This window comes from Protopterus annectens, chromosome 5.part1 (assembly GCF_019279795.1).
Source record: "Protopterus annectens isolate FY-2018-M chromosome 5.part1, PAN1.0, whole genome shotgun sequence".
Classification (NCBI taxonomy): domain Eukaryota; kingdom Metazoa; phylum Chordata; order Ceratodontiformes; family Protopteridae; genus Protopterus; species Protopterus annectens.
The window spans coordinates 648,069,618-648,095,592 of NC_056736.1; the positions used below are offsets into that span (position 1 = coordinate 648,069,618).

Sequence of the window (25,975 nt, forward strand, 5' to 3'; positions counted from 1 at the left end):
TCTTTTCAGTCCTTACTTCACAAAATACAGCTATACCAAAGGGCAAAATACACAAAGATGAAAAGATTACTCACACCACCTCTTCTGTTTCTATTCCAGTTAACTTGTATGTCTATCAAATCTAACTTCTATTCTAAAACTAACAAAGACAAAATATCAACAGAATGAAAGCAAATGCAGTCTAAAACCAAAAAGCACATAACCTTATACATAACAAGACTATATGAAATTGGGAAATATATAATAAAATTGAGTCAAGTCTTAGTAAAGAATTTATCTTGACATGCAACCTCATCACACTTCTCCAAATAAATTAAAAAGTCAATATAAACATAGTCTATCATTCCAAGTCTAACTACTCTTCTATTCCTAGCAAGCAAAATTATCCAGATGGAGACAGAAATTCAAATCAGGGACCAATATACAACACCCTCCCCACTCCACCAAACTCATTCTATAACATAAAATATAATAAAGTACTTGCTCAGGGTCAAACCAAGCACTATATTCAGATGAAACGTATTGTCCAAGACAAATGGATGTTGGAAGTTAAGAGTCTATTCAGACCAGTCCATACATAGAACAAGCACAATAAGGCAGGCAGCACAATGCATGCAGAAACGCAAACAAGAACACAAACAAGTCTTCTGAAATAAATTAGATATTCCAAACTGATAATCCAAGAAGTTGCCTTCAAGCTAATATCAGGTTACTAGATGTCTATTCAGAACAAATAAAATACAGCCTTCAAATCAGGAACTTAATATCATTCAGTATACTAAAAGCAACAAATCCTTTATTAACATATGTTCGGTAAGTGCTTGCGCCAAGCGGCTTTTTCAAACCATTAGGGCAAGTACTTTATTATATTTTATGTTGACTTGTTTGGCTATATTGCTCAGGCTCATTTATTTGCTCGTGGTATTGTTATTTACTTGGTGCATCATTCTATAATAAGTATCAACAGTCACCACCTTAGTTTACAAGGAATGTAAAAAAAATGTCACATCAATGTCCAAAACTTGTGGCAAATTCTAGACACATGGAATAAGCAATATAACCCTGATATTCTTGGTATCCATGAATCCTGCATTGAAGTAAATCAGTGTTCTATCTACTGTCAGGCTAACTTTCATTTTTTACTCAAACTACAAAAAAAGGGAAAAAGCAAGGTGGTGTCAAAAAGAACCTTTTCACTAAAAAGTTCATTGGGTTTCGCTCATAAAACAAAGGGGGGAAAAATGAAATGCTCAGGCAAGTGGATCCTAGTACAATTACAAAGTAAAGTACAGTTGTGCAAGTCCTACGCACTAGTAAAAGTAGATGTTAAAATTCCTTACTGCCTCAGTGGCATTCTGTGACACTTTGGGTTATCTGCCAAGGTAATCCAGTACTGGCCAGCTTTTAAAAGCTCAGACTTCCCCCTCTCTCCTCCTGTGATAGTTGATTAGCTGAGATATCCACAGAAGGAAAATTACAGGTGCCACAGGAAGTGAGTGTTCAGGCCTTTTGCTTCCACAAAGAAAGAGGGGAAAGTACCTGAAGCCAGAATAGTCTACCAACAGTAAATTTGCAGCCAGTCATAATACCATATAAAAACCAAATCGAACAACAACTACTGAATCAGAGGTGGAAACCTACCTCAACTATGCACAATCCTGGAGATAGTGGGTGGGTGCTGCCACCAAGGTAGTAGTCATTTTAACATTTACTGTTATTAGTATGACTTGTGCAACTGCACTACATTCATCATTCTCAGAGCCATTTTGAGTAGATTCCCAAAGTTTACCCTACCAGGGAGGTGGAAGGTTAAGGATCCAGGAGCTCCAGGAGAATGATCCTAGCAAAGCCTGATTTTTATCTTGAAAAGGAATCCAGTTTGCAGTACTTTTTGAAGGTAAGAACAGAGGACCAGGTTGCTGCATCTAGAATGATTCTAGAGTCCACCCCTTCCAACATGCCACAGAAGAGGATAAGGCCACAGCTGTGTGAGCCTTAACCTTGCCTGGAAGAGATTTGTCATGGCGGGAGTAACAAAAGAAAATAGCAGAGGACAACCATTGGTGCAACAGTTTGCTTAGAGACAGGCTGACCTTTTTTAACCCCCATATAGGAGACTAACAGCTGTTCAGCATTCTTTAAGGGCTTTGTTCTCTCAATATAGTACCAGAACTCCCTGTGCACATACAAAATATGTAGAATCTTTTCTCCCTTGTCTTTTGGATGAGGACAGAACACTGGGAGACTGATGGCATGATTTAAGGTAAATTCAGAATAAAACGTAGGCATGAATGTTCCCCACATATGAATCAAGTCCAGGAAGACTTCTCCATGGAGTTTCTACTTATGATGGTCTGTCTAGGATCTGATTAGTCTATTAGTCTATCTGCCACTGTGTTTTTCTTTGATGGAATATATGAGACCTGAAGAGTAACACAGCCCTGTCTTTATTAAAAAAAAAAATCAGATAGGATTGGCCCACGAGGAGAGCTTGTAGCTCAGAGACTCAACCTGCAGATGTTAGAGCAATGAGTAAAACAGTCTTCCAAATAATGAACTGCAAATTAGCCTGAGAGGCAGGCTCAAAAAGAGGTGATGTAAAATTTTACAGAACAAAAGTACAATCCCAGGAAGCAGGAATTTGCTTTTGAATGGGTCTCACATGCAACATCCCTTTCATAAACTGACCACAAAGAAAGACGTAAGAGGGGGATCCATGAACAAACAAGCACAGATGGCTGCAAGATGCACATTAGTAGAAGCATATGACTAACCATCTCAAAGTAGCTCACACAAATACTTCAAAACCAGAGGGGCTGAAACCCTTTTGAGACCTTTATTATTGACTAGACACTACCTAGAAAACCTCTTCCAATTGTAAACATAAAATGTTCTGGCTGCAGGCTTTCTTGTCACCTTAAATACCTGCTGCACATCCTCATGGAACTGCCTATATGGTATCAAAGAGACATCCAGGCTGTCAGTTGCACTTGCTCTAAGTTTTTGGTACCATTCGCCCCTAGTGCTCTGTGAGTAGATCCAGGAAGTGAGGAAGTTTGAGGTAACTACCATTGGCCAATTCCATTAAAAGGGAGAACCAGCTTTGCGCCTGGGTCAAACGTGGTTACAACAATCTTTGGTAATTATTTCTGAATCTTTAGAAGTATCTTGGAAATCACTGGAAAGGGTAGAAATGCATACAGGAACATTTGGGACCATGGGAATGCCAGAACTTCTAATTTCCAAGTATGGCTGCAAGGATGTCTTGAACTGATTTTTTTTCAGTCTTGTTTTGAAAGGAGGTGAACACATCAACCTGAGGTGTTTACCACATCTGGATCAAGTCCTGGAAGACTTCTAGATGGAGTTCCTATTCTTGAGGTTCTGTCCAGGAGCTACTTAATTTATTTGCCACTGTGTTTTGCTCTGATGGAATGTATGAGGCCTGAAGAGTCAGAAAATGCTGTAGACTCAGCTCCCAGGCCATCAATGCCAACAGAGATAAAGGATATGACCTTGTACCCCCTTGCATGATCAGGTACCAACATCACAGTAGTGTTGTTTGTGATCAGCAGAAGAGGACCTGCAGTCCATAAGTGGTGAAGAACTTTTAAGGCATGAATCACTGCCAACATATCTTTTATGTTTGTGTGCCTTGGCATATCATGAGGACCCCACAAGCCTTGCACTTGAACTCCCACAGACACTGTTCCCCAAGCAAAATCTAAGGAGTCCATCTAGATAGATTAGACTGGGGTATGGAGAAAAAGACAGGAAATGCTGCCTGAATTCAGAGAGAATTGATGCCTCTACCACTGCAGTTCCTGTTTCACAAATCCAAGGAGGAAATGTGCTGGGTCCAACAATTCTTTAAATACAACTGAATTTTTGTCATGTGTAGTCTGGCTAGTGCCAGTAAGGATCATTTATGCCATGAGACCTAGAATTCTGAGGAACTCTCTTGTTGAGGCTACATCCAAGAAAATTCCCTGATAAGTCAGAACTTAGTATTTTAGCAGGAAAGTCATCCTTTTTATTGGGTCTATCAAACACCCCAGTTTAACAATTCATTGAAAACGTGTTTGAAAAGACTTTCGAGGGTTCAGTTTGAAGCCCATGTGGGAAAGGAGGGATGCCACCCTGTCTTCAGATTCCAAGTACCTTGGGTACATAATCTGTACAAATCAAGTAATCTAAAAGACAAAATGTTGATGCCTAGGGTTTTGCAACAGGCAACCCACTACAGCCAGACACTGTAAACACACAAGGTGCAATAGATAGCCCAAATTGCAATGCAGAAAACTGGTAATATCAGCCAGACACCACAAATCTCAAAACTGAAATTCGGAGCATTAAGCACATAAGCATCCTTGAGATCTAGAGTCACCATAAATCAGTGGTCTGGAAGCAATGATAGGACCGGCTGTAAGGTAAGCATTTTGAATTTCAGAACTTTTACAAAGGTGTTAAGAAAGGACAAATTTAAGGTGGGTCTCCAGGAGTGTTTCTTTTTTGGTACCAAAAAGATTCTACAGTAAAATGCTTTGTCTTTGTGTATCACAGGGTTTATCTGGGCTGGTGGGTGTAGGGGAATTCCCCTGAAAGGGGGAGAATTTACTATCAACTCTGAACTAATCTGAAAACCTATTTGCCTGAGACAACTTACAGGCTGCAGGTTTGACAGACAAGGGATGGGGGAACAGAAGGAGGGGTGGAGAGGCTGTGTGACTTAGCATAGCCATCCCCTTGCAGGAGGTCGATTCTTTATCAGAAATTAACCATTTTTGTTTGGTTTCAAAGAATTATCCACCTGTCATTTCTTTTTGGATTCCTGACATTTATTAGTTTGGGATCTTTGTTTATTTGTAATGTTCCTTGAATGATACCTTGTTTGGGAAGAACTTGGGTAACATGAAACATCCTATACATACCATACATTAATTTGCCTCTATCATCCAAATGTTCAAGAATCTGTGTAACAGTGGGTCCAAACACCAATTCAGAACTTAAAAGTGCATTTGAAACCTTTTAAATCAAAGAAAGAATAGTTGTGTAAAATCTTACCATAACCATAGATGGCCTTCTCTTCTATATGCTGCAGTATTCATAACATAAGGGAGTCCGCCTCCGGCTGACTCATATGTCCAAGCCAGTATCCAAAAGTCTTAATGCTACTATGAGGTAAATGCTATGACTCACCACACAACGCGTACGTCGGCCATAAAAAGCCCATCGGGTATAAAGCGGACGTCAGCATGCACCTACCTTAGATCTGTATGCTGCCCAGCAGTAGCCTGAAATTCTAGTTTAGAAGCATATCAACAGGAAAGTAGGCAAGCATCAGGGGGAAAGTGCAGTTGTGTAGACTTACCATAAATGTAGATGTTCGAGTGTACTCACTGTTGCAGTCATCACACTTGGGTTATCCTGCCAGGGGTAGCCCTCAGACTGCTCGAATACCAGACACTTAGTATTTCTGCGTCAGCTGCTGTTGCTCCAGGACCGAGGTTAGGTCGTCAGTGGTATACAAACAGGCAGCTGACGCCATTACATCAGTTTTTCTTGCCCCAAATGTAAGGAGCCCCCAAATAGGGAGCTAGGTTATGGTGGAATAACACCACCAGTAAAAAGTAAATACCACATAGCACTGTAAGGAGTATGGAAGAGAGAGAGAGAGAAAGACAAGGGGGATGAAGGGTGGGAAACCAGGACTGCAACAGTGAATACACTCAAACATCTACATTTATGGTAAGTGTACACAACTGTACTATGTTCTTTGTGATTCACTGTTGCAGTCATCACACTTGGGTTGATTCCCAAAACTGAAGAAACAGGTGGAGGCAGTCAAGATGACTGCGGCTACAAAGCCTGCCCTGGATTTGAAAAAGATAGGCAGGTGGTAATGATCGATGAAGGTATGAACAGAACTCCATGTTGCAGCTTCCAAGATGTCCCTGACAGGGACCCCTCTGAGAAAAGCTGCAGAGGTGGAAGTTGCCCTAGTGGAATGTGCTCTGATCCCCTGTGGGGCTGGTTTCCCATGGTAACAGAAATGGATACAGTGTGCTATCCATTTGAAAATGGTTTGTTTTGATATGGCCTTGCCCTCTGCCCCTGCTGCAAAGCTGATTAGTAACTGGTCAGATTTCCTAAAGGGTTTAATCATATCCAGGTAGAATCTGGGCTGTCTGTGCACATCTAAAGAGTGCAGGATCCTTTCCTCCTTATTTTGAGGTTTAGGGAAAAAGGTGGGCAAATGAGTAGACTGGTTGAGAGCCACACAGGCCACCACTTTAGGCATGAAATTTGGGTTAGTCCTGAGGGAGACCCTATCCGCAAATACAATGATGAAGGGTTCCACAGCCATGAGTGCTTATAGCTTAGACACTCTTCTAGCTGAAGTGATGGCCAGAAAGTACAGTTGTGTACACTAACCATAAATGTAGATGTTCGAGTGTATTCAATGTTGCAGTCATCACATTTGGGTTATCTGCCTGCAGGTTGCCCTCAGCCGGCCTGAATACCAGAGTCTTGGATTCCTGCGTCTGATGCTGTCTCTTCCTTCCATGACGTCAGGGGTAAAAAACACACAGCCGACGCCATTACATCAGTTTTCCTTGCCCCAGATGTCAGGTGCCCCCACAATGGGAAGCAATTATATGTTATGGTACACCTCCATCAAAAAGCGAATACACCAGAAAGTTTAAATACACCAAACAAGAAGGAAAGGTAAAGCCAAAAGAAGTCAGCGGGCTGGAGGGAGGGTAACCAGGACTGCAACAGTGAATACACTCGAACATCTACATTTATGGTAAGTGTGCACAACTGTACTATGTTCTTCGTGTTTCACTGTTGCAGTCATCACATTTGGGTTGATTCCCAAAGCTAAGGAAGGGAGGAGGATGTTTACAGAGCATTAGGTCTGGCTATTAAGCCCTGCAAGACTGCAGTGGCAAAACCAGCTCTAGATTTTGAAAAAAACAGGCATATGGTAATGCTTGGTGAAGGTATGTACAGAGCTCCAGGTAGCAGCTTCTAGGATGTCCCTGGTAGGGACTCCTCTGAGAAAGGCTGTAGAGGTAGATGCAGCCCTGGTGAAATGTGATCTTATCCCCTTGTGGGGTAGGTTTTCCATGGTGCTTATAGCAGAAATGAATGCAATGGGCTATCCATTTAGAACTGGTTTGCTTTGAAATGGCCTTCCCCTCTGCCCCCGCAGCAAAGCCAACTAGCAGCTGTTCAGATTTTCTGAGAGGCTTAGTCCTGTCCAAATAAAATCCAAGTTGTCTGTGCACGTCCAAAGAGTGCAGTATTCATTCTCCTTTGTTTTGTGGATTCAGGAAAAAGGTAGGCAAATTAATGGGCTGATTTAAGGCCACACTAGACACCACCTTGGGCATAATGGATGGATTGGTCCTGAGGGAAACCCTGTCTGCATGGAAAACAAGAAGGGCTCCACTGCCATGAGGGCCTGTAATTCAGACACTCTTCTTGCTGAAGTGATGGCTAGAAGGAAGGCTGTTTTCCAAGAAAGGAATTTCAACTCTGCAGTTGCAGCTGGCTCAAAAGAAGGGAAAGTGAGCTTTTCCAATAAAAAGTTTAGGTCCCAGGCTGGAGTAAGGGATCTCCTGGGGGGGGGGTCTTAAATTTTTGGCGCCTCTGAGGAATTGCTTTAGCAGAGGGTGAGAGAAGAGGGGTGGTTCAGTATTATAATGTGCTGAAATGGCAGAGGCGTGAATTTTAATTGACGAGAAGGATAGGCCCTTGTGGAGCATTTCTGTTAAGTACTGAAGAATATGAGGTAAGCTGGGCACCGCTGTGCCCATCCCCTGAGTGTGGCTCCAGGAACAGTATCTTTTCCACTTTTCAGCATAGAACTTTCTAGTACTAGGCCTCCTTGCCTCCAGAATGCCATCTAGCACCTGCTTGCTGAGGGATGCTATTGGAGGGCTCAAGGAATTAGCCAAGCTGCAAGGTTCAGGGTTTGAAGCTGAGGGTGCAGAATCTGGCCCGCCTGCTGGGGACAGCAGGGAAGGGATCTGAGGAAGGTGCCATGGTTCCAGCAGTGTCATACTGTGCAAGAGGGGGAAAGTACAGTTGTGTACACTTACCATAAATGTAGATGTTCGATTGTATTCACTGTTGCAGTCATCACATTTGTGTTATCTGCTTACAGTAGCCCTCAGTCGGCCTGATTATCAAAGTCTTGGGTCCTGCATCGGTTGCTGTCTCATCTTCTGTGACGTCAGGTAGTCAGGGGTATAAAGCATGGAGCTGACGCCATTACATCAGTTATTCTTGCCCCAGATGTCAGGTGCCCCTCTAACGGGAAGCAATTAAATATAAATATACAATAGTATACCTCCAACAAAAAAGCAAATACACCAAAATGCTTTTAAGCATAGTAAAGGAGAGTAGAGGTATAGCCAAAAAAAGTCAGGGGGCTGGAGAGAGGGTAACCAGGACTGCAACAGTTAATACACTTGAACATCTACATTTATGGTAAGTGTCACAGTTAGATGTTGCACGTTCAATTCTCAGTTAGAGCGTCTTCTGTGTGTCGACATGTGTGAATGGGCATTCCTTCGTTGAAGGTTGTGTGTTAGGCCCGGCAAGCCAGCACATAAAAATCTACTGCCAATCATTAGCGGACCGGAGTTCCGCTGTGGCGACCCCTAACCGGGAAATGCCGAAAGACAGTACACAACTGTACTATGTTCTTCGTGTTTCACTGTTGCAGTCATCACATTTGGGTAGATTCCCAAAGCTAAGGATGGGAGGAGGAATTTAGATAGCATTAGGACCAGCTATAAGGCCCTGCGAGACTGCAGTGGCAAAGCCTGCTCTGGATTTAGAGAACACTGGCAAATGGTAATGCTTGGTGAAAGTATGTACAGAACTCCAGGTAACAGCTTCTAGGATGTCCCTGGTAGGGACAACTCTGAGAAAGGCTGTACAGGTAGAAGTAGGTTTTCCATGGTGCTTATAGCAGAACTGAATGCAATGGCCTATCCATTTAGAAATGGTTTGCTTTGAAATGGCCTTCTCCTCTGCCCCTGCAGCAAATGCCACCAGCAGTTGTTCAGATTTCCTTTGAGGTTTAGTCCTGTCCAAGTAAAATCTAAGTTGTCTGTGCACATCTAAGGAGTGCAGTATGCATTCCCCTTTGTTCTGTGGATTAGAAAGAAGGTTGGCAAATGAATGGACTGATTAAGAGCCACACTGGATACCACCTTTGGCATGAAGGAGGGATTGGTCCTGAGGGACACCCTGTCCACATGAAAGATGATGAAAGGCTCCACTGCAATAAGGGCCTGTAATACAGATACCCTTCTTGATGAAGTGATTGCTAAAAGGAAGGCTGTTTTCCAAGAAAGGAATTTTAACTCTGCACTTGCAGCTGGCTCAGCCGCGGTGGTACGGCGGTAGCATTGTTAACTCACAGCAAGAGGTTCTCCCGTTCGATTCTCGGCGTGGCTTGGGAGTGCCTTCTGTGCGGAGTCTGCATGTCCTCCCCGCAGTTGGGTAGCGTTCGAAAGACATGCATGCATAAATGGGCGTGCCTTCGTTGAAGGTTGGGCGTCGAGCTGGCACCTCAGCGTTTCGTAAAAATCTACTGCCAATCATTAGCAGACCGGAGTTCCGCTTTGGTGACCCCTTACCGGGAAAAAGCCGAAAGACAAACAACAACTTGCAGCTGGCTCAAAAGGAGGAAGAGTGAGTTTTTCCAATACAAAGTTAAGGTCCCAGGCTGGAGTTGGGGCTCTCCTGTGTGGTCTTAAGTTTTTGGCCCCTCTGAGGAACTGCTTGGGCAGTGGATGAGAGAAGAGGGGTTCTGTGTTGTAATGAGCTGAAATGGCTGAGGCGTGAATATTGATGGAGGAAAAAGAAAGGCCCTTGTGAAGCATCTCAGTTAAGTATTGAAGAATCTGAGGTAAGTTGGGCGCTGCTGTGCCCATCCCTTGAGTTTGGTTCCAGGCACAGAATCTTTTCCATTTTTAGCATAAGATTTTCCAGGACTAGGCCTCCTTGCCTCCAAAATGACATCCAACACTTGTTTACTGAGGGATGGTAACGGAGAGATTAGGTAATTAGCCAGGCTGCCAGGTTCAGGGTTTGAAGCTAAGGGTGCAGAATCTGGCTCTCCTGCTGTGACAGCAGGGTATGGGTCTGAGGCAGGTGCCATGGAGCCAGCAGTGACACACATGTTGAAAGTCTTTGGTTCCAGTTTCCAGTCGTGTGGGTCCATGAGATATCTGTTTAGTTCATCTGCCAGTGTATTTAGTTTTCCTGGCAGAAATTGAGCCTGTAGATGCACTTAGTAGCCCAAGGCTGTGTTCCACAGAGCCATGGCTAGTCTGCAGAGGGGGTAAGAATGGGTACCCCCTGCTTGTTTATGTACCACATAACAGTGGTGTTGTCCGGCTTGTTTATGTACCACATAACAGTGGTGTTGTCCATCTTTACCATTAATTGTCCTGGAAGAATGTGGTCCTTGAAGGCTGTCAGAGCATTCTGTACATCTAACATTTCTTTTTGGTTGATATGCAGGTGCATTTGACTTGGATTCCATTTGCAATGAATGCACTTCCCTGCCAGGTGAGTCCCCCCATGCATAGTGTGATGCGTCTGTCGTTAGGGTTTGGGTGGCAGGGGGTAGAGTGAATAGTAGTCCCTTGTTTTGGTGGCAGGCCTCTGTCCAGATGATTCAAAAGTATGTCCTGGCTTTCTGCCTGAATTAGACAATTGTCCAGGTATGGGTATATTTGAATATTTCTTTGCCTGCAAAATGCAATGACTGGAGCTAGGCACTTTGTGAATACCCTGGGTGCAGTAGATAAGCCAAAGGGCAGTGCAGAGAACTGACAGTGCATGTAGCCTGCTTTGAAGCATAGGCATCTTCTGCAAGATTCCCTGACTGGGATGTGCAGGTAGGCTTCCATTAAATCCAGTGTTGCCGACCAGGCATCTCTGCCTAACATAGAAAGCAACTGGTGAAGAGTTAGCACCCTTAATTTTGGAATCACCAAAAAGGTGTTTAAGACAGAAAGGTCTAGGATAGGACGCCATGAATTGTCTTTTCTGGGTACCAGGAAAAGTCTCGAGTAGAAACCTTGTCTCTCTTCCACTTCTGGTACAGTTTGAATAGTCTTTCTGCTTAAGAGAGAGAGTACTTGCTTTTGAGCCTCTGCTCATTGATTTGGGGGTAGATCTGGCCAACCGTTTGGGGTTGGTAAAGTGTGGAAGTGAAATCTGTATCCTTAGGAAACTATATTTAAAACCCATTTGTCCTGGGTAATTAGTTCCCAGTTTTTGGCCTACAGAGCAATCTTACCCCCTAAAGGAGCAGTCAGTTGAGAAGTGCTTGGAAGTTTTAAAGTTAAGTCATTGAAACAGCTTACCATAGGGGGAAGTTTTACTACTCCCTGATTTGGAAGTGGGAGCCCCCCCACTGCTTAGCCCTGTGCGTACCCTGGGACTGATGCCTGGATGTTCTGCTGGTTCTGGGTTTGGACTGAGAAGGCCTGGAAGAGGCAGGAAAGGACCAATTCTTAGAGGGCCAATGCCTACTAAATCTTGGAAATGCCAGATAGTTCAACTGAACGGGCTGGGACTGATAAATTCGATCAGAGTGTCAAGAAAATGAATTCAAATGTGCAGACCTGTTCGTGAAAGAATCAAGGGAAGTTAACTTTTGTTCACAAAAAATCAAAAGTAAGAATTTATGATGCTTCCTATCCTTTGAGTTCAGCTTGTATTGATGGCAATAAGTCATGATTTGGACATCAATGCAAGTTTACCGGACTTTTTTGTTAATGACATTAATGGTGAGGGTGTTTTTTCCACTCATTGTGACAATTTGAGTATTATTAACCTTTCTAGTGTTACTTTGTCCCAAGAATTTTGTAGTGTTTTATGTAAAGGTACTAAATGTATACCTACTAAACTGCCCATGTTATGGATATTAGAAGGTTTGTCTGCAAACTGAATTTGAAGGTTTATTTTTCTGAACGCAAATCAAATGTGTGTGTGGGCACTTTAAATGGTATTGTGTAAGAAGATGACGATGAACTGCTTAATTTGAGTATTTATGACATTCCCGATGAATTGACCTCTGAAAATGAAAATGTAATTGATGATGGCAATATCTCGGATAGGGGACTGTTTGGGGTGGGCTATGCACGTTTAGATTTGCCTTGTTTCTCTAATGATAGTACCTTTTTGCCCCCAAAATGTTCGACAGCCATTAATGTTTTTGAACATGTGGTATGTGCAAGCACTGAAAGAGAATATGTAGATTTCTGTAGAAAAGAGAGGTTATTTAATCTTTCTAAGAATTAATGGCTTGCCTTAAAGGAATTCAGAACCAAATTAGATAAAGTGACAGTGAGACCTGCTGATAAAGGAGGCAACCGGGTAGTCATGGACAATGTGAAATATGACAATATTCTTGAAAAGTTGCTTAGAGAAGACGTGTATAAGAAACTGAATCATAACCCACTAAGACAGTACACAGAACTTGTTGAATTGCTTGAGAGAGGGGAAAGACTTGGATTCTTTTCGGGCAGTGATGTTAAAAAATTACTGACGAGGGAACCAAGGCATCCCTATATCTATGCAATTCGAAAAAAATCATAAAAATATGGTTAATCCTCCAGGGAGACCCATCATCTCAGGGGTTGGTTCTTATATTGAAAGAACCAATACATTTTTTGATTTTCATTTCAAAGGTTATTTACCCAGGGTGATCTCCCATGTTAAAAATACCCAGGATGTGTGTGGGGCATTGCGGGGGATGACATGGGACAAAGAATTATATTGGGCTACAGTAGATGTTTCTTCTTTATATACCAACATTGATAAGTGGTGGGGCCTGGAAGCCATGAAAAAAATGATGGGCGAAGGCCCTCGAACAATGTTTTTGTTATCGTTGTTAGAATATAGTCTTACACACAATTATTTTGTATGGAAGAAGGATTTTTACCTTCAAGTTAAAGGAACAGCTATGGGAGCGGCTTTTGCTCTGACCTATGCAGTTATATACATGGGGGAATTCGAGAAGGAATTTATGTTTCAAAACACTTTTTTTTTTTTATCAATAATGTCGTTTTTTATAAACAATATATTGACTATCTTATTTTTGTGTGTAAGGGAAGGCCTTCTCTGTTTGATGGCTTTATGCAGGATTTGAGCAAGAATTCACATGGGCTTAGTTTTGTTTTTGAATGTTCAAAGTAAAAAATGTCTTTCTTGGATGTAGAATTTTACATTGGAGAAGATCATAAGGTGCAATTTAAACCGTTTAGGAAACCCACCTCAGTGAATAATTTTCTGCATGCTAGCAGCATGCATCCTCCAGATTTGATTAAAGCACTGCCTGAAGGGGAATTTAAAAGAATTTTGAGGAACACCTCTGATTCAAAATTGTGGGATGAGGTACTTGGGGAAGTGTTTTTAAGACTCTCTTCTAGAGGGTATTCAGAAGAAATGCTGTTAGGTATTAAGAATAGGTTATGTGGAGGACAGAAAATAAGAAATGATTACAGCAAACAATGCTTAGTTTCAAAAGAGGATAGATTATTTTTTGTATCTAGGTATTCTGAATTTTCATGGATAGTTGAAAAGATTGTAAAACAATTTTGGCATTTAATTTGTGATGATATGACCGTGGGTTGTTTGTTTCCTAGACATATCACTTTTTCTTATAGTAGATTTAATAACTTGAAGGAACTGTTAAGTAAAAAGTTGGAGTATCAAACAAATGTTTTGAATGTTGGTATGCAACGTTGTGGAAGGTGTTTCGTATGTTATAAGGTCAGAAATCTACATGGAAAGAAAATCAATGGGAAGAAGTATCAAGCGTTTGAGAGGTTTGATTGTTTGTCACAAGGGGTGGTTTATGTTTTGGGTTGTGATTGTGCCAAACCACTTTGGTATGTTGGCCAAACTACTAGAAAGGTAAAAGTTTGCATCCTCGAACATTTGGGGAATGTAAGAAGGGGGAACATGGATAGCCCCGTGGCCTCACATTTTGTTAATGTGGATAACAGCAATACTGATGGATTCATTTTTAGTGTATTGGCTTGACCGCATTTTGAGATTGGCAATTTTAAAGCTGAACACAATAGATTAGAATACAAAATGATTCTTAACTATCATACGTTATATCCGAGGGGTATGAATTTAGACACTGGGATTCCATTATAAATTTAGACATTGGGATTTATTGTGAAATTTTGTATTGTGGCATTCAAGCATTATGAAATTTTGTATTGCGAAGTTTTTGAATATTACTATTCGTCTTAAGGTAGAAGTGGTAGATATGTGTCAATGAAAGGTTTTATTAAGAAATGTCTATTTATTGTTGTGCAATATTTTCTTGGACTTTAAATAATGAAGTTTAAATAATGAGTTGCTGTAGGTTTATATAATGAATTGACTGATTAATGAGTTAATTGTTCATTGTATATAAGGAGATGGGGTTTGTGGGCCCAATACTGACATTACCTATAACCTTAACAATTTAACATTGCCTGTGATTTCTACATTAACTAAACCACCTAACTCCCTCCTGATAGCTCACCTTAACATTAGAAGTATCAACAATAACATTTCCCACTTCCATTCACTCCTTGATGTGCACTCATTTGATATTCTATGTCTTACAGAAACTTGGCTAAAACCATCTACTCTAGACTAGGAAATTAGCCCTCCTGGCTATAACATCCTTAGATGTGACCGTAAAACCAAAAAAAGGTGGAGGTATAGCCATTCTCTATAAATCTAATCTCCAAATTTCCCCCTTTAATGTGTTTCCATCATTAGACACCAAATCTGAAATCCTGACTATCAAACTTCAAATCAGTAACTCAAAATCTATCTATCTAATTTGTATGCATCTCCCCCCTGGTAACAATACCAATACTCTTGAAAACTTACTTAGTTACCTCTCTACCCAATTACCCTAGGAGACCATTGTACTGGGTGACTTTAACATTGACTGGTCCACTTGCAGTTCCCCTAAACCTACTAATCACATAAATCTCTTTGGATTCTCACAATTAATAACCACTCCTACTAGAATCCACAAACCTAGCAGTAAGGAAACTAGTCTTGGCTGGATCCTTATTAACAGCCACCCTGAAACTTATACTCCAGGAACCCTTCCCGATGATATCAGCGACCATATGTGCTTACCTACATTATTAGACAAAAAGTCCATATCCCAAATAACCTTAATCTCAAAACCTCCCGCTCAAAAAAATTCTTTAATCCAGACAGCTTCCTAAATGAACTGCAAGCATGTGACTGGTCACCACTAACCCATCTTGAACTTGATGAGGCTGTGACCTACTTTAACACCAACTTTCTTCAAATCCTAGATTACCATGCACCTTATCGCACTACTAAAATAAGAACCAAATCTGCCCCATGGCTTACAAAACAAACTAGGCAAAAGATGCTCCTCAGAAATAAAATCTGGGCTAAATGGAGAGCCACCAAATGTCCATCAGATCACCTCCACTTTAAACAGTTAAGAAATGCCACCAAGAAAGATATTCTTAGGGACAAAACAGTCTTCTACCTTCATCTCCAACAAACTAGCCAACAAACTCCACAAAAATTTTGGTCAGGGATAAACAAACTTCTTCAGCCAGGTCACTCTACTACTCCGGCCCCAGCAGGTTTCAATCATAATAACTCCAACCAGATCCCTGAAGCCTTTAATAACTACTTTACAGAAGCCATTCAAACCCTAGCCAATTCTTTACCACCTTTTACTGCTTCCCCACTAAATACCTCTAAGATTTCATCTCCTACCTTTCAAATAAAACCTGTACCTACATCTCTCATCTGTAAGCTACTTCAAAAACTGAAACCTTGCACCCCTTCTGCTGACCGTCTCCCATCTGAATACCTACAAATTGCCGTAAAAGCCATAGACTATCCCATCTCTATCCTTATTAACAGAACTATCTCAGAAGGCAAAATCCCTAACATATGGAAAATATCCCACATCATCCCTCTACATAAAGGTGGATCTTCTATTGAGCTTTCTAACTTTTGACCTATTGCCTTACTCTCCCCATTAGCTAAGATAATGGAAAAATGTATTCACAAACAATTACTAAACCATCTACTACAATATAACCTCCTAGCAAACTGCCAACATGGCTTCAGACCATTCCATAGCACAACTGCCCTACTATACTTCACTGACTCTATAAATAAAAATCGTAACAATAACTCTTTTTCCTCTGCACTATTTATTGACCTATCAAAAGCCTTTGATATGGTTAACCATAACTTACTTCTAGACAAACTAAAGGCCCTTTCTCTCGATCCACAGGCATTACAATGGTTTAGGTCGTATCTGGAAAATAGACAGCAAGCAGTACTTTGGGATAACAATCTGTATACATTACTTCCAGTAAATATTGGGGTACCCCAAGGCTCTATCTTAGGTCCCCTTCTTTTTTCCTTATTTATCAACTATCTACACATGAACATACCTCAAGCCACCTGCATTCAATATGCAGATGATTCCACCTTAATCTGTACAGCTAAGAATATAGCCTCTCTCCAGTCCCTCACCCAAACTGTTTTTCATAATGTTGAAAACTGGTTCATGCAACACTACCCTCCTCCTAAACCCCAAAAAAACAAAACTACTGCTATTTACTCCAACTCTTAAATCACCTAATCCATTCTTCTCTATAACCTCTAACAATGCTACCAATATAACCCCAGATACTACAACCCGCCTACTACGTGTAACAATTGATAATCGTCTCAACTACGATGACCACATCAACTCCACCATAAAATCATTTAACAAGAAACTTGGTACCCTATATAGAATTAAACCCTTCCTTACCCCTACTGACAGGAAAACTATTGCCCAGACCAACCTCATTTCTACCCTTTTCTATGCCTCTGCTATATATACTAACCTATCTAAAAACAACCTCTCCAAACTTTCCACCTGTTATAATAGCATAGCTAAATTCATTACATGCTCCCCCTTTAAAACTCACCACTGACTCAACCTCAAACAACTTGAATGGCTAGAACTGCAGAAGTTTATACTCTGTCAACAATTACTTATCACTCAAAAGATCCTATACCACCCCAACAACACCCCTATCCTCACTAATCTGATTACACCATATAAAAATCTAGCTACACTACGCTCTGCTAATAGGCTTCTAGTCTCCTCGATTAAATCCAACAACAAAGCTGGTGACTCACTTTTCTCAAACACAGCAGGTAAAAACTGGAATCATCTTCCTTCTGATTTATCAACCCTTGCTTCTACTTCTCTATTTAAAAAACATCTGAAAGAACATCTTAAAACTCATTGGCTTTGTCCATGTGCTAACCCAGACTAATATCTTCTTCCCTTTCCTGCTCTTACCCCCTTTCCCTACTCCTCTAACTTGTTCCTCCAAATCTAGTTACTACTCTTTTATTCATAGTAAGAGGATAAAATATAAGGGCTTTTCTCTCTTTATTGGGTCTTGCTCATACCTACTATTGTGTTTAGTATAATTTTTAAAGTTTATAATTTTATTATTATAATTTTTTTCTTTTGACCAATGCGGCCTCTGTATTGTGATTTTACATGTCTTTTTATATCTGTTAACTTTGTCACTTTTCATGCTTGGAGCTTTTCTCCCCGGGCATCTACTGAAAATGGACATACATCCAGTTAGACTAGCCCAGTCAACAAATGTAAAATAAAAATAAATAAATAAATGTATGGTGAGGTGTTCCATTGAAGGCGAATTGCCAAGGTACCAGGACATGTTATTAAAAGAAAACTTTTTTCATCATCTCCGTGGTTGGCGTTTCCTATCTGCTTGGAGTGTGGAGTATTGTTTTGGTTTTTGTTTGTATCATCTTGTGTTTTACTACTAAATCTTGGAGGCTGTACTTGTAGGAAATCTTTAACAGTTTGCATAGATTTAGCTTTTTCCTCCATCTTTTTAAGAACAACTTCTGCTTTGTTGCCAAACAGGCAGTCCTAGTTTAAGGGAGCATCCAGCAATTTGGCTTTAACATGATCTGGCAAAGATTGCTCCTTAAGCCAAGCATGCCTTCCAAGTACAGACCCAGTGACAACAGCCCTGCAAGATGCCTCTAGTGAATCAAAACAACATTGCAAAGTATGTTTTCCATCCTGTTCAGCAGAAAGTATTAAATCATGTAAATCCTTATTTTCAGCACAGTCAGGAATCAACATCATTTTCTGTTTAAACAATCCAATAGTATGTTGCTGATACTTTAACATATGAAACTGGCAGTTTAAGGCCCTAATGGGCAAGGTTGCAGAAGTGTATACCTTCTTACCCCATCTATCCAGCGCTCTAGTCTCTATCAGAAGGGGTAGGATTTTTGCAGTAGTAGCCTTAATGCCCTTGGGTCCCTGTGAAATGGTCTCAGGACCCGCAGTAGGATTTTTAAAAAGGAACTTGTGAGAGTCAGGAACCCTGTAATATCTATCAGGTTTTCTGGGAGCAGGAGGTAAAGAGCCAGGGGTCAAGCTAGATTCCGAAAAGGCATCATCAACAATGTCTAGTACAGGAGGGACAGCTAAAGGCCTGTGTTGAGGCAGGAGTAAGAAATCCCTAAGCCTCTTTTTAGAATCAGAGTAATCCTGGCTTTCCCAGTGAAAATGCTCCCTAAGAGTATGCAAGGTTTCACCAAAAAAGAAATCCTCTGGGTGGGAAGCAGAGGGAATAGAGTCCTCTGCATCAGAATCCTCATAGGTAGATAAGGGTAAATCCTGGTCATCAGAGGAGACAGAAATTTCAGAATCCTGGTCAGAAGTATCATAAGCAAATTCAGTCCTAGGTCTCTTAGAAGGGGAAGGTTGGCTTCCCCTGACTAAAGTAATAAGGTCTTCAGCCATTCTTATCATTTATTTTTTAGACATAGAGGCCTGACCAGGTGGTCTGGGCGTCGGTTTTCTAGGCATGGTTCGAGTTTTAGGCCTTGAAGAAGAAGATGGCGTCAGTTTAATATGCAAGTCAGTAGGCCTGAATACACCCTCAGAAGCCAGTGCCTGCACAGCGGCTTCGGACCCATCCAAGGTACAGACATTTGCAGGTTCCACAGTTGAAGCATCTCACGGCATACCGGACTCTGAATGGGTCTCAGTAGAGGCCTGTGAATCTGAAATAGCGGGTATCAGGGGCTGAGAAAGCGCCTCACTGAGTATCGGCGAACTGGCGACTGGCTTAGGAGAAGCATTGTCGGCAGCTTTGGACCTAGGCGGCCTGTCTCTGTCTTTATCTTTGCGTTTTTTCGGAATGCCGGTATTTGGATGACTTACCGAAGACATATCTGGATATCTGGATAATTGAACCGAGTACCAAAATATTTAGAAGCGTAAATATATCGACGATGGATAGTTCGTTGCTTAAATAAGACACAAAAATGACAGCGAGGTATGTTGTGGTCAGGGCCTAGGCAAGGAATACAGTACGAATGAAAATCTTTATGAGGTATTTGCTTTCCACAAGAAATACAATTATTGACTTTTACTGACATCGGTTTAGAGCAAGAAAAAGTTTCCCCAATGGGGTACTTAGCTTTAGTTGAAGACTTTGGTTCTGAAACTCGAAAATAAAAAATTCAAGAGTTGGCCGACCGGCACTTGCAAACGGCTTCTGCTTTGGGCACTGCACGGCAAGAAAGACGGATGTAATGGCGTCGGCTGCATGCTTTATAACCCTGACTACCTGACATCACGGACGATGAGACAGCAACCAATGCAGGACCCAAGACTTTGATAATCAGGCCGACTGAGGGCTACTGCAAGCAGATAACCCAACTGTGATGACTGCAACAGTGAAACACGAAGAACATCCAGTGCTGATGTGGCCAGTCTGGTGCAATCAGTATTGTGCTTGGCTTGTCCTGTTTGATCTTTAGCAGAACCTTCAAGAGGAGAGGCGGGGGGGGGAGGCATAAACCGAGAGGCTTTCCCAGGTAAAGGGCAGGGCATCCACTTTCTAAGCTTGACTGTAGGAAGTCCTTGTGCAGAATTTGTCCAATTGGTAGTTCTGAGGGGAGGCAAACAGGTCTATCTCTGGAGTCCCCCATTTGTTTCAAGAGGTTGAATATTTTTGGTTCCAGTTTCCATTCATGTGGGTCCATGAGATTTCTGCTTAGGTCATCTGCTAGAGGATTTAACTTACCTGGCAGGAATTGAGCCTGTAGGTGCACTTGGTAGCTCGAGGCTGTGTTCCACAGAGCCATGGCTAGTCTGCAGAGAGGGTACGAGTGGATTCCCCCCTGCTTGTTTATGTGCTACATAACTGTAGTGTTGTCTGTATTTACCAATAACTGTCCTGGAAGAATGTGGTCTTTGAAGGCTGTCACGGAATTCTGTACAGCTAACATTTCTTTTTGGCTGATATGCAGGTGCATCTGTCTCTGGTTCCATTTGCCCTGAATGCACTGCCCTGCCAAGTGAGCCCCCCAAGCATAGTCTGATGCGCTTGTTGTTAGGGTTTGGGCGGCAGAGGGTAGAGTGAAAGGGAGCCCCTTGTTGTGGTAGCAGGCCTCTGCCCACCAAAGGAACTCTGTCCTTATACAAGGAATGACAGGAATCATTGACTCCAGGTTCTGAGAATGTTGATACCATAGGCTTTTTAGATACCACTGTAGTTTCCTCATATGCAGTCTTGCATATGGAATTAGCAGAATGCAAGAGGCCATGAACCCCAGAGCTTGCAGAATTATCTTTGCAGATAGCTGGGACTTTGTGGCCAGTAGTTTGAAGCAGGTTGTCAAATAAACTTGTTTCTCTGGAGTGAGGAAAGCCATCTGAGAAGTTGTGTTCAAGCTTGCTCCCAGGAATACAATCTGTTGGCAGGATACAAGATGAGATTTCTTTTCGTTTATGGTGTACCCCAGTGAAGTTAGAAGTTTCTTTATGAATGCCAGATGTTTTAATAGCAATTCCTGGCTTTCTGCCTGAATCAGACAATCATCCAAGTATGGGTATATTTGAATATTTTTCTGTCTGCAAAATGAAATGGCTGGAGCTAGACACTTTGTGAATACCCTGGATGCAGTAGATAAGCCAACTGATAGTGCATGGAGCCTGCCCTGAAACGTAGGTATTTCCTGCAAGATTCCATTATTGGAATGTGCAGGTAAGCTTCCTTTAAGTCTAAGGTTGCCAACCAGGCATTTTTGTCTAGCATAGGAAGCAGCTGTTGAAGTGTTAGCATTTTGAATTTTGGGATTACTAAAAAGGTGTTTAGAATAGGGATACAATAGAGAGGTCCAGGATAGGACGTCATGAGCGGTCTTTTCTGGGTACCAGGAAAAGTCTTGAATAAAAGCCTTGTCCCCTTTCTTCTGCTTGGACAAGTTGAATAGCCCTGATACTTAGAAGAGAGAACGCTGTAGAGCCTCTGCCCACTGATTTGGGGGTAGTTCTGGCCAACCGTTTAGGGTTGGTAGGGTGTGGAAGTGGAATCTGTATCCTTGGGAAACTATATTCAAAACCCATTTGTCCCGGGTAATGAGTTCCAGTTTTTTTGCATGCAGGGTGAGTTTTCATCCTAAGGGAGCAGGCAGTTGGGCAGAGCTTGAAAGGGTTAAGGCTAAGTCATTGTGCCATTTTTCTATGGGGAGGTGTCTTACTACTCCCTGCTTTGGAAATGGGAGCCCCCCCACTGCTTAGGCCTGTGTGTAGCCCGAGACTGTAATCTAGGTGGTCTGCTTTTCCTGGGTTTGGACTGAGAAGGCCTGGAAGAGGCTGGAAAGGACCAATTCTTTGAAGGCCAATGCCTACTAAATCTGGGAGGCTGTACTTGCAGGAACTCTAACAGTTTGCATAGATTTAGCTTTTTCCTCCATCTTTTTGAGGACGACTTCTGCTTTGTTGGCAAACAGGCGGTCTTGGTTTAAGGGAGCATCCTGTAATTTAGCTTTAACATGATCTGGCAAGTTTTGCTCCTTAAGCCAAGCATGCCTTCAAAGTACAGACCCAGTGACAGCAACCCTGCAAGATGTTTCTAAAGAATCAAAACCACACTGGAAAGTATGTTTACCAACTTGTTCTGCAGAATGCATTAAATCCTTGTGTTCAGCACAGTCAGGAATCAACATAATTTTCTGTTTAAGTAGTCCCATAATATGCTGCTGGTACTTTAACATATGAAACTGGCAATTTAAAGCCCTAACGGGCAAAGTAGCAGAAGTACATACCTTCTTACCCCATCTGTAAAAGCCTCTAGAATCTCTATCAGAAGGGGTAGGGTTTTTGACAGCAGTAGCCTTAATGCCCTTATGTCCTTGGGAAATGGTCTCTGGGTCCGCAGTAGGATTCTTGAAGAGAAACTTGTGAGAGTCAGGTACTCTGTAATACCTGTCAGATTTTCTGGGAGCTGGAGGTAAAGTGTCTGGGGAAATGCTAGATTCCAAGAAAGCATCATCTACAATGTCCAGAACAGGAGGGATACCTGAAAGCCTGTGTTGAGGGAGGAGTAAGAATTCCCTAAGCCTCTTTTTGGAGTCAGAGTAATCCTGGCTTTCACAGCGGAAATGCTCCCTAAGTGTGTGCAAGGTTTCACCAAAATAAAAATCTTCTGAAGGAGAAGCAGAGGGAATGGAATGCTCTGCATCAGAATCCTCAGGTAGATAAGGGCAAATTCTGGTAATCAGAGGAAACAGAAATATCAGATTCCTGATCCAAAGAATCAGAAGGAAAATCAGTTCTAGGTCTCAGAGGGGGAAGGCTGGCTTCCCCTAATTAAGGTAATAAGGTCTTCAGCCATTCTAAGCATTTGTTTTTTAGGCATATGGGCCTGAGCATGCAGTTTGGACGTCGGTTTTCTAGGCGTGGGTCAAGTTTTAGGTCTGGATGAAGAAGATGGCGTCGGTTTAAAATGCAAATCTGTAGGCCTGAATACACCCTCAGAAGCCGGTGCCTGCACAGCGGCTCCGGACACATCCAAGGTAGAGACATCCACAGGTTCCATAGTCGAAGAAGCATCTCATGGCATACCGGACTCCGAATGGGTCTCAGTAAAGGCCTGTGAATCTGAAGTAGCGGGTGTCAGGGGCTGTAAAAGCTCCTTACTGAGTACCGGCAGACTGGCAACTAGCTTAACGGAAGCGTCATCGGCAGTTTTGGACCTATGCTGTCTGTCTTTATCCTTACGTTTTTTCGGAGTATTGGTTGTCGGATGGCTTACTGAAGCCATTTCTGGATAGTTATACAGAGTACCAAAATAATTTGCTGCAATTATAGCCTGACGACAAATAGTTTGGGGGTTGAACAAGGCACAAAACCAACAGCGAGGGACGTCGTGGTCTGGGCCTAAGCAAGGAATGCAGTACGAATGAAAATCTTTACGAGGTATTTGCTTTCCACAGTTAAGACAATTGTTAACTTCAACTGACATAGGTTAAGAGCAAGAAAAAGGATCCCCAATGGGGTACTTAGCTTTTTTGAAGACTTTGGTTCTGAAACTCGAAAACGAAAACTTCAGGAGTCAGCCGACTGGCACTTGCGAACTGCTTCTCCTTTGGGCACTGCACAGCAAGAAAGACTGATGGAATGGCGTTGGCTGCATGTTTTATACCCCTGACATCATGGAAGAAGAGAGAGCATTTGACGCAGGAATCCAAGACTTTGGTATTCAGGCCGGCTGAGGGCTACCTGCAGGCAGATAACCCAAATGTGATGACTGCAACAGTGAAACATGAAGAACATGCAAGGCTGTTTTCCAAGAGAGGAATTTTAACTCTGCTGAAGCTGCAGGCTCAAAGGGTGTAGCGTGAGTATTTCCAACACAAATTTAATGTCCCAAGCAGGGGTAGGGGCTCTTCTGGGTGGCCTTAAGTTGTTAGCCCCTCTAAGGAACTGCTTGATGAGGGGGTGTGAAAAGAGAGGTGGCTCTGTGCTGTAATGAGCAGAGATGGCAGAGGCATGGATTTTAATAGAAGAGAAGGACAGGCCCCTGTGAAGCAGGTCTGCTAAGTAATCCAGGATGAAAGGTAAGGAGGGGTGTGGCTCATTCAGCTCCTTTATCCTGGATCCAGGAGAAATACCTTTTCCATTGTCAGCATACAATTTTCTAGTGCTGGGTTGTCTGGCTTCACGTTTAATGTCCAGGACCTGCTTGCTTAGGCTGGCCACTGGAGGAGAGGTCAAGGAATAAGCTAGGCTGCCAGGTTCAGGGTCTGCAATTGTGGATGCAAGAACTCTCCCTACTGCTGGGCCAGGAGAGTTGGAATCTGAGGGAGGTGCCATGGAGGCAATGGTGACAGACTGCGCAGTAGTGGGTACCAGTGTTGGCGTGGCCAGGATTGCCCTCGGTCTTTCCTCCCTTATTTTGAGTAACACCCTTGTAAGAAGAGGTAGAGGGGGAAACGCATAGATCGAGAGGTTTACCCATTGGAAGGCTAGGGCATCCACTTTCCAGGCCTTGCTGTGAGGTTCCCTGTTGCAGAATTTGTGGAGCTGGAGGATTTTGTGGGAGGCAAATAGGTCCACCTTCAGGGTACCCCATTTCTGGGTCACAAAGCTGAAGGCATTGTGGTTTAATTGCCACTCGTGTGGGTCTAGGAGATTTCTGCTTAAGTTGTCTGCCAGAGAGTTTTGGTTGTCTGGTAGGAATTGTGCTAGCAGGTGAATCTGCATGGGGCTGAAACCATGTGCCAAAGGGTCATGGCTAGCCGGCATAGTGAGTAAAAGTGGGTTCCTCCCTGCTGGTTGATGTACCACATCACTGTGGTGTTGTCTGTTTTGATTAGTAGAGGCCCCAGAGAGAATAGGGGTCTGAAAACTGTCAGAGTGTGCTGAACAGCTAGCATCTCTTTTTGAGTGATGTGCAGATGAATTTGATTTGGGCTCCAGTGGCCCTAAATGCACCTGCCATCCAGGTGTGCACCCTAAGCATAGTCTGATGCATCTGTGGTTAGGGTCTGGGCGGCATGCGGTTGCGAAAAGGGAAGTCCCTTGTTATGGGTGCATGCTGCTGCCCACCAAAGAAAATCTTTCCTTAGACAAGGTATCATAGGTATAATAGTTTCCAGGTCCTGAGAATGTTGACCACCAAAGGCCTTTTAAGTACCACTGAAGTTTCCTCATATGCAGTCTAGCATATAGAATTAGTAGAATGCAGGAGGCCATGAACCCTAGAGCTTGCAGGATTTTCCTTGCAGATAACTGGGTTCTGGTGGCTAGTTGAGAGAAGTAGCCTGTCAGACAGGCTTGTTTTTCTGGAGTAAGGAATGCCATCTGGGATGCTGTGTCCAAGCTTGCTCCCAGGAATACAATTTTCTGACTGGGGACTAGTTTGGATTTCTTTTCATTTACAGTGTACCCCAGTGAGGTCAGTAGGTCTTTTACAAATGTCAGGTGCTGCAACAGCTTTTCCTGTCTGCCTGAATCAGGCAGTCATCCAAGTAGGGGTAAATTTGAATATTTCTTTGTCTGCAAAAAGAAATGGCTGGAGCCAGGCATTTTGTGAAAACTCTGGGAGCAGTGGATAAGCCAAAGGGAAGTGCAGAGAACTAATAATGCATAGATCCTGCCCTGAAACATAGACATTTCCTGCAAGAGTCTCTGACTGGGATGTGCAGAAAGCCCTCTTTTAGGTCTAGAGTGGCTAACCAGGCATCTTGGGATAGCATAGGAAGAAGCTGCTGGAGGGAGGGCATTTTAAATTTTGGTACCACCAAGAATGTGTTTAGAATGGATATATCTACAATTGGGCGCCAGGTGCCCTCTTTTCTAGGTGCCAGGAAAAGTCTGGAATAGAAACCTTGGCCTATCTGGTCTGCAGGAACAGGCTGTATTGCCCTCATGGCGAGCAGGGAATGAACTTGGTTTTGAGCCTCTGTCCACTGGTTTGGAGGAAGATCTGGGAATCCTTTTGGAGTTGGCAGTGTGTGGAAATAAAATTTGTACTCCTGGGACACTATGTTGAGGCCCATCGAT

General features: G+C 42.5%; 1 protein-coding gene across 1 annotated transcript in view; it reads right to left on the minus strand.

Moving 5' to 3' along the window:
• PAN3 (poly(A) specific ribonuclease subunit PAN3) overlaps nt 1-25,975 on the minus strand; it is a 2,193,201-nt gene that overhangs the window by 726,644 nt on the left and 1,440,582 nt on the right. The gene's annotated exons all lie outside the window — the stretch shown is intronic.